A 9146-nucleotide genomic window follows, 5' to 3' on the forward strand; every position below is an offset into this window, starting at 1 on the left:
CGGCCAGAGGCGCAGAAGCGGCTCGACACCCTCAGAGCCACCCCCCGCAGAAGCAGAGTGGTCCCCAGTCCTGCCTCCACGCAGGTGCATGCCTCCCCCTGACCCTGACCCTGACCCTGACCGCCCCCACCCCGCCCCCGGCTGCTCTCAGGAGGCACGGGTCTGGTTGAAGTTCCCCCTCAGCCCCAGAACTCTCCTGATTTTCCTGATTTCAGGGCTCGTGGCCCCGGGCCCAGAGTTCGCTCACAGTTCAGAACTTACTCTGCAAAGATACCTGTCCATGGCCCGGTGCCAGGTCGCCCAGCCATCTGTACAGCCTTTTCCTTTCCTTGTCACTATTAGCTTAATATGACTACTAGGACGGCCACTGTTGCGACTGTCACCTGTAGGACACATCTTTTTTATTATTTTTTTAAGATTTTGTTTATTTATTCATGAGTGACACAGAGAGACATATGCAGAGACACAGGCAGAGGGAGCCCAATGCAGCACTCGACCCCAGGACCCCAGGATCACGAACTGAGCCAAAGGCAGAGGCTCGACCGCTGAGCCACCCAGGCACCCCTTAAAATCTTTTTAATTTTAATCCAAAGGAAATAGCACATATGTGGATATTACTAACAAAATGATGGTGCTGCTTTCAAAAATCTATTAAAACTTTGGATTTTGAAGCCAAGTAGGGGGACACGGGCTCAAAGTCCCACAGGTGGGCTGAGTAGATTTAGACTTGTAGATCTGGGAAAAATATCTGGCTGGAACCACTGCTAAAACAACCCCTTAACTTAAAGGGTAGAGAAGAAGAGGTCCAGAGTACATGGTAGGGACACAGGAAAAGAGTAGTCAGTGTTTTGCTCCTCTGCCTAGATTTGAAAGCTGGTAACTCCTGTGCCATTTATTTGCTCCGTGTTGGTGTCTGTTTTTATTTTGATTTGTTCTGTTCTGAGAGAGGCAGAGAGTGAGGTGATAAGCACACCAATCTTGCAGCCTTCCTGCTTGGGTTTGATCCTGACTCCACCCCTGTATTACTTTGCAAGGCTTAGGTTAACAAAGTACCACAAACTCAGTGGCTTAAGCAACAGACATTTATTTTTGCAGTTCTGGAGGCCAGAAGTCTGAGATCAAAGTGTCAGCAGTGTTGTTGCTTCCTTTTGAAGACTGTGAGGGAGAAACTGTTTCATGCCTCTCCCTTCGCTTCTGGTGGCTTCCCTGGCAATCTTTGGCATCCTTGGCTTGTGGAAGCATCACCCCATTTCTGCTTCACCTTCACATGGCATCCTCCCTGTGTGCATGTCTATGCCCAAATTGCCCCTCTTTAGAATGATACTAGTCATATTGGATCAGAGGCCCACCCTGCTCTAGTATGACCTCATCTTATTTTAACTGATTACAGCTGTAATGAACCTATTTCCAAATAAAGTCACATTCTGAGGTACTGGTGGTTGGGGTTTCAGCATATGGATTTATGAATTAATAATTCAACATATGAATTTATTATGAAACCATATGAATTAGAATAACCCCTTATTAACTGTGTGAATGTGGGCAAATTCCCTTTGTGTGTTTTTTTTCTTTTAATTGTATTTATTTGAGACAGAGAGAGAGAGACAGAGAGAGAGAACATGAGTAGGGGGAGAGGAAGAACAAGAAGCAGACTCCTTGCTGAGCAGGGAGCCCGGCTGGAGGCTTGATCCCAGGACACTGGGATTATGACCTGAGCCAAAGGCAGATGCTTAACTGACTGAGCCACCCAGGTGCCCCTCCCTTTGAGATTTAATTCCCTCATCTGTAAATGCAGTGCTAAAAACTTTTTGCCTCCTTTATAGAATTTGAAGAAGCATTAAATTAATAAATATATAGAAAGCACTTAGAACAGTTCTTGGCACAAAAGAAATGTTAAATAGATGCTTATTGTTACAGATAATAAATGAAAAAAATTAAAGCCCATTTTTTTGCTAAAACATGTGTCCTATTTAACTCTTTTTTAGAACACTAACTTTTGATGTCTTTTAGCACATTTATGATGTCATGCAAATTAACTCTATAAATTTAAATCTCTGATTGGCCAACCTAATAATTGCAGGTCAGGACATTATTTGAACACTTTTTTCTTTAATGGCTTGTCCCCTAATTAGCCTGAACAGAGTAACATTTTGCTGTAATGATTTGAAAAATCCAATTAAAATGTTAATTGCTCAAAGGAAGAAATTGAAAAGAAACTATATTGTCCCAGGAAACTACTGTCCTGAAGTACTGCTGTGATTTATAGTGGATCATCTCCAAGCCTTTTGTGTTTGTGTACATAATGTAACCATCTAGATTCACACAGCTGTTAGTCACAGGTGAAAGGGCACAGTATTTCACTTTTTACAGCTGTAATTGTCAATAATTAACTTGGGGGGGCTAACTTGAATTACTTCTACTGGTTGAAAATCAAGACTTGGAGGTCCTGGTGATAAGAAACAGTTTTCTTTTTTTTTTAAGATTTTATTTATTTATTCATAGAGATGCAGAGAAAGAGGCAGAGGGAGAAGCAGGCTCCATACAGAGAGCCTGACATGGGACTCGATCCAGGGTCCCCAGGATCACACCCTGGGCTGCAGGAGGCGCTAAATGGCTGCGCCACCACGGCTGCCCAAGAAACAGTTTTCAACCTTACAAGTACCACCTGTCTTTTCTGACCATATACAACCACCTGATACAAAATTCTTTTAGGACTTTTCAGGAATGTAACTTGGTGTTTTTCGCTTGAGTTTTCTTTTTGTTTTGTTTCAAGTTTTTATTTAAATTATAGGTAGTTAACATATAATGTAATATTGGTTTCCGGAGTGGAATTAAGTGATTCATCACTTACATATAATACCCAGTGTTCATCACAGCAAGTGCACTCCGTAATACCCATCCCTCATTTAGTCCATCCCCCATCTACCTCCCTCTGTCAACCCTCAGTTTGTTCACTATAGTTAAGAATCTCTTATGGGTTGCTTCCCTCTTTTGTCTTTTCCCCTCTCCCCTATGTTCAACTGTTTTGTTTATTAAATTCCACATATGAGTGAAATCATATGGTATTTGTCATTCTCTGACTTATTTCACTTAGCATCATACACTCTAGCTCCATTCACATTGCAAATGGCAAGATTTTATTCTTTTTGATGGCTGAGTAATATTCCATTGTATATACATATACCACATCTTCTTTATTCATTCATCAGTTGATGGACATTTGGGCTCTTTCTATAATTTGTCAATTGTTCATAATGCTGATATAAACATCAGAAATGTAATTTGAATAATTTTATACTTTTTAGTATGTGATCAATTAAAATTAATAAGCTATTTTTACAGAGTGAGTTAGGAATATTAAAAGTTAATGAAGTGCTTCACCTGTTATTGTTTTAACTAACCATATTTAAAATTTCTTTGAAAATTAGGAGCCCTTGCCTTCTTAAAGAATTAACATTCTATGACAGTCCATAGCTGCCTTCATCAAAAAGATTCCATAGACGAATACAGGCTGAATGACTGAAAAATTTAGTAGGGCCCAGAATGAGGTCAAGTAGGAAAAAAAAATCATTATAATCCTCATAAATAAGTTGCCATACAGGAATAAACAGTCCATAAAGAAAGGAGCTTGAAAAGCAAACAAAACAAAACAAAAAAGAAAAAGGAAAAGAGGGTGGTAAAAGTTCACAGAGAGTACAATGGGTAAATAATCTGTGGTATATTTATATAATGACCAACTATCCAGCAATGAAAACTAATACACTATAGCTGCAGCTATTAACATAAATGTATCTCAAAAACACACAATTGAATCATAAAAGTGAGTCACAAAATGGTATATATATGACTATGTATATTAACTTTGAAAACATGCAAAATGAGAGGTGCCTGGATGGCTCAGTCAGTTAAGTGTCCAACTCTTGATCTCAGCTCAAGTGTTGATCTCAAGGTTGTGAGTTCAAGCCCTGCATTGGAAAAAAAAACAAACAAACTAGAAAAACAGAAAAAAAAAAAAAACATGCAAAATGAAACCATGTCAGTTATGGCCCATGTATATGGGGTAGAATTGAAAAACAAGAAGCAATAAACAGAATTTAGGAGAGTGAATACCTCCAGGGCAAGGAAGAGGAAAAAAAGGAGAAGGTAAATGGCATGGTGGGACCCTTCCAGAGTATTGGTTTTGTTCCATTTCTTATGCTGGAAGGTGGCTTCTGGACAATGGAATTGAGGTAGGGAAGGATAAGATGAGAAGAAATGAAATAGACTGTCTTCATTTGAAAACTTTTCTATATAGTCTGAGTTATTACAATATGCTATATCTCAAAAAAATTTTAGTTTAAGAAATTGATTTTGAAAAAAACATAAAAAACAAAAACACAATGTAACTAGTATTAAAAGGGATTGTAGAAAAGAAAAATTCGCCACTCCAAAATGTGTTTCTTTGGCATGTTGATTTTATGCTGATTATTTTTAAGAAACAGAAGCCTCAAGAAGAACCTTTGACTTTCCCCCTAACTACCTAAAAGAATTTAGATCAAGGACCTGTCCGAGGAAGGGAGCTATCACCATAAATGACAATAGAATATAAACTAGGTGTAGTAGACAGGAGGAAACTTGGAAAAATCTGTTTGTTAAGATTCCCCCCCGTATGTTAGTAAATTGAACACCAATAAAAAATAAATTAAAAAAAAAAAAAAGATTCCCCCCTATGTCACACTCTTTCTATATGGCCCGGCAAACATTTGTTTACCAAGCACTTGCTCTTTTTCACCTTTCTGTAAATTGTCCTCCTCTTTGAAGCCCCAGATTCCTATACCCTTCTCCTCAAGTTTAGGATGACATATATGTGGAGGCCGAGAAAAATTAAGGCCATTCCACCTCAAGTTTAGCATTAGCACAAGTACAGTTATCTTAAGCCCCTGGCAATAAGAGCTGAACTTTACAGGAAAAACTGCAGAATATCCTAGGCAGGGACTCTCATATAGGAAAGACAATAAAGCTAAGAATGTCCTAGGCAGGGAATCCCATATCGGAAAGACAATAAAGCTCAGAATGCCTTTGGCAGAGAATCCCATATCAGATCTTAAGAAACTCCCCCACCCTTTCCCCCATATTGGAATGGAAAAAATTCCTCCACACCTTCTGAAAATCCCCTAGGCCAGCCCATAAAAAACCCAGCTGTAACCCACTTCAGGGTCCAAATCCCTGCTCCGCTGTGTGGAGTATACTTGGATCTAAGCTCGAGCTTGTAAATAAACCCTAGTGTGCTTGCATCGGTGTCGGCTCCTTGGTGGTTTCTCGGAATCGCGATCTTGGGCACAACAATATATACTTCATTTTGCCTATCTTTGGAATCTCTCATGTTTATGTGGATTCCCAAACATATGCAATGAAATTTGATTTTCTCCTATTAATCCTTCCCATGTCAACTTAATTCTTAGACCAGTCAAAAGAATCTTGAAGGGTAGAGAAAAATTTTCCTCCCCAACAGCATGATGTAGGTCTATATATACTGATGCAGGAATGTGTTCAAGATATACTATTAAATGAAAATATTGTTAAACAGGATGTAGAGATCATTTCAATCTGGTGAATGCACACTGCCTGCTAGGTGTCTGCTAAGTGTTCTACATGAAAAAATTCTAATTCTCACAATCCGAAGAATTACATAAAATTAAATTAATATTTAATATTACCATCTCATGGATGAGGAAACTCAGAGACAGAAATTAAATGACTTTCCAAAAGCAACATATTTCTGAATGGTGGAGCTGGTTTTTCAATTATGAACTGAGATCAGAGTCTGATCTCTTAACTACTACCGTATTTCATCAATATATATTTTATCCTATATTACTCTTGTGGAAGTATAAAAAACAAAAACAAAAAGTAAGTGATTGAATTAAGTTTTTTTTTTACAACCTGTTCACTTTTACAATCCAGCTCTTTTGAATAATTTCTCAAGTCAGAGTCATAGGTGTTCATTTACACCTACCTCACTTGCCAACCCTCTCCCCCTGCATTGTCCTCTGTGCCAACAGGAGCATTTCATTTGATAATGGAACAAGGATGCTCTCTTATTGTCTCTGGGATTTTCTTTCAAGCCATTGACAATCCATCTTGCAAGTTCAAGCACAAACAACATTCATGTCAGGACTAGACCCACCCTATAGTGATTTTAAGATATAGCCCAATTTTCAAAAGTGTATTTCAGAAAGTTTCAGCTCTTCCAGCTATCACATATCCAGTAATAAGTAAGAATAAGAACATGAACTTTTAACCTGGAGGCTCTTTTCTCTAAATCACATAGCCTCTACAGTATAATCTGAACTCAAATGTGTATTTTCACCACTTCATCCTCACTTTCTTATTGTAGACTCAAGATTTGTCATAGAATACAATGAAGCATCTGATCCTAAATTTGTCACGCCAGGTTTCTACCTGTAAAAACATATGGCTGCAGAACATGTATTTTTTGCAAAGCACTGTTGCCTTGCTTCCAGTTTAAGGGAACACAAGTATGAAAGACCCTATGGGCAAAGGAAATGGAAGGGAAGTCAGATAAAAGTATATAAAACAGCATGTATTATTGGATTTTAGTGCTTTTAGCTTTTACTTTTGTAAGAAGTTCAGTGAAGAATTTAATGCAGATGAACCTTGAAGCTTCTTTTTTTTTAGTTTTTATTTATTTATGATAGTCACGGGGGGCGGGGGAGGCAGAGAGAGAAGCAAGCTCCATGCACTGGGAGCCCGACATGGGACTTGATCCCGGGTCTCCAGGATTGCACCCTGGGCCAAAGGCAGGCGCCAAACCGCTGCACCAACCAGGGATCCCCAATCTTGAAGCTTCTTAAGAGGACATTCAAACTCAAATTTTGAATATGTAATGATAGTAAACCACAGTCTTCAAAAACTTGATACTTAATGCTCTCCTAAAGCGCTATTTTAAGTGATATTTATGGTACAATGCAAATTGAGTTGTTTTGGTCTATTAATGGTCCTTGGGTTTCTTTAAATAAAGTCCATATTAGAATTCATAGATACCAGTATTCTGTGAAATTGCAGGGGATCCAAGACCCCGGGCAACTTCAGAAGCCTCGCCCGGCCCATCTCAATGCACTCTACTACCAGGTACCTTCAGCAGGAGTTAACTTCTGACTTTTTGTTACACTGTAATTTTTTAAAATCATATTTCTTATAAATTTCACTGTTTTCCTCTTTCATTATCTCCTACAAAGTTTTTCTCCCACGTTATTTTATCTTTCACTAAATAGTTTGTCAAACATATGTGACAGTACCATCCACAGTTGCCACATGGAGTGCCCATACCAGGGACCCCATGCTTTAAAGGGCCCACACTTCTGTGGTGTAGGATATAGTGCTCAACATTCCCCAAGGACCTGGTGACCCTAATGATCTACCGCAGTAACTAACCCTCTTCTTGCCCCGGATTCCCCCGCTGTGGCTGGTTTCCTCAAAACCAGACTACTTACTGTGTTTGACCACTTCAAGGTTTGTATAATGAACTTCTTCTACTGACATCAGAGGTGGAAACTACTTAGGGAGTGTAGGGAAATACTGATTAGCAGAAATGCTTGGATAAGAGAAAAGACAAATTAATATATTTGTCTAGAGAAAAATTTTCCTCCCCAACAGCATGGTGTATTAATGTATTAATTTGTCTAGCCCTTTGTTTCTGAGAGTATGAATGCATCACTGCTCTCATAGTACACTTCCCCAGTAGAATCAAGAATCAAGTAACTATTTTCTTACTTCTCTTTGGGCTCCAATTTGTGGTTCCAGGAGTTCTCGTGAATTAGTGTGGCATTGGCAATTTTAACACGAGACTGACGAGTGTTTTACAATATGATACAAATCTTATTATGTCTACATTTATTTATGTATGTAGGTCAAGATGAAACATGTTGGAGCCTGACACCAATCTTTTCTTTGACTAGGTGGATATTGAAGATTAGAATTACAATTTTTGATATAAAATATTATTATTATTATTATTATTTTAAGACTTTATTTATTTATTCATGAGAGGCACAGAGAGAGAGAGAGAGAGAGAGAGAGAGGCAGAAAGAGAAGCAGGCTTCATGCAGGGAACCCTATGTGGGACTCGATCCTGGGTCTCCAGGATCACACCCTGGGCTGGGAGGTGGTGCTAAACTGCTAAGCCACCCGGGTTGCCCCTAATTTTTGATATAAAATATTATGAAAGATTTAATTAAAATAAAAAAGGAAACAATTTTGGCTTTATTTAAAAATTATTATTTGAATTTTTAATTTTCATTTTTGTAATTTATATTTTGACTTTTAAATTTAAATAAATCATTTAAAATACTTGGATAAATGGCTTAAAGGTATATATTTATATTCTTGCCTTGGAATTCAGGGTGGGCCTGATGTGATAATCTCCCCTCTCCCCTTAATATAACTAAATTTCTCAGTCATCTCCTTTAAAGCATTCCCTAACACTGTAGATCCAGTGTATTATTTACTTGGATATTGTTTGCAAATCCTTTCCATGTTTCAACCAAGTGTAGTTATTTCAGTATCATGATCAAGGAAGCAACTGGGACAAGAAATGTGATCATAAAAGTCTGTTCTACATACACTATAAAATATTTGAAATGTGAAAGTTAAGCCTGAAAATGTTAGATTAAATGCAGGAAATAACATTCAGCCATTTTTACTAATTAGCCCAGAATTTCCATAAAAATGTAACCTGGTCCCATATTTTGTATTCTAAAACTTGTGGGAATTATGAAGGATTCCCCATTTTTCCTCTTCCAGAAAAAAAGTGGTCGATTCAAATTAAATGCTCAGTTTGTTCTAAAATTTCAAGTCTGCACATCTCTGGAAAGAAGGGCCCTTTAAGACAATTAAAACTATCTGGGTTCAAATCCATTTGAGGTTGTGATATCCAGTACAAAATTCTTAACTTTTCTGAGATTCCATTTCCCTGTCTATTCAGTAGGGATAAAATCATACACATTTAATAAATGTGTAGCAGACAGAGTAGCAGCATGAGTCAGCTGCTATTATAACTGAGCAGAGAGGAAATCTGTGCAGAATTAATGTGCAAACTTAAGTTACATACTTCAACTCTCTAAGCACCAGTTTCTTCTGTACTGTGG

This window comes from Canis lupus, chromosome 29 (genome assembly GCF_048164855.1).
Source record: "Canis lupus baileyi chromosome 29, mCanLup2.hap1, whole genome shotgun sequence".
Lineage (NCBI taxonomy): Eukaryota > Metazoa > Chordata > Mammalia > Carnivora > Canidae > Canis > Canis lupus.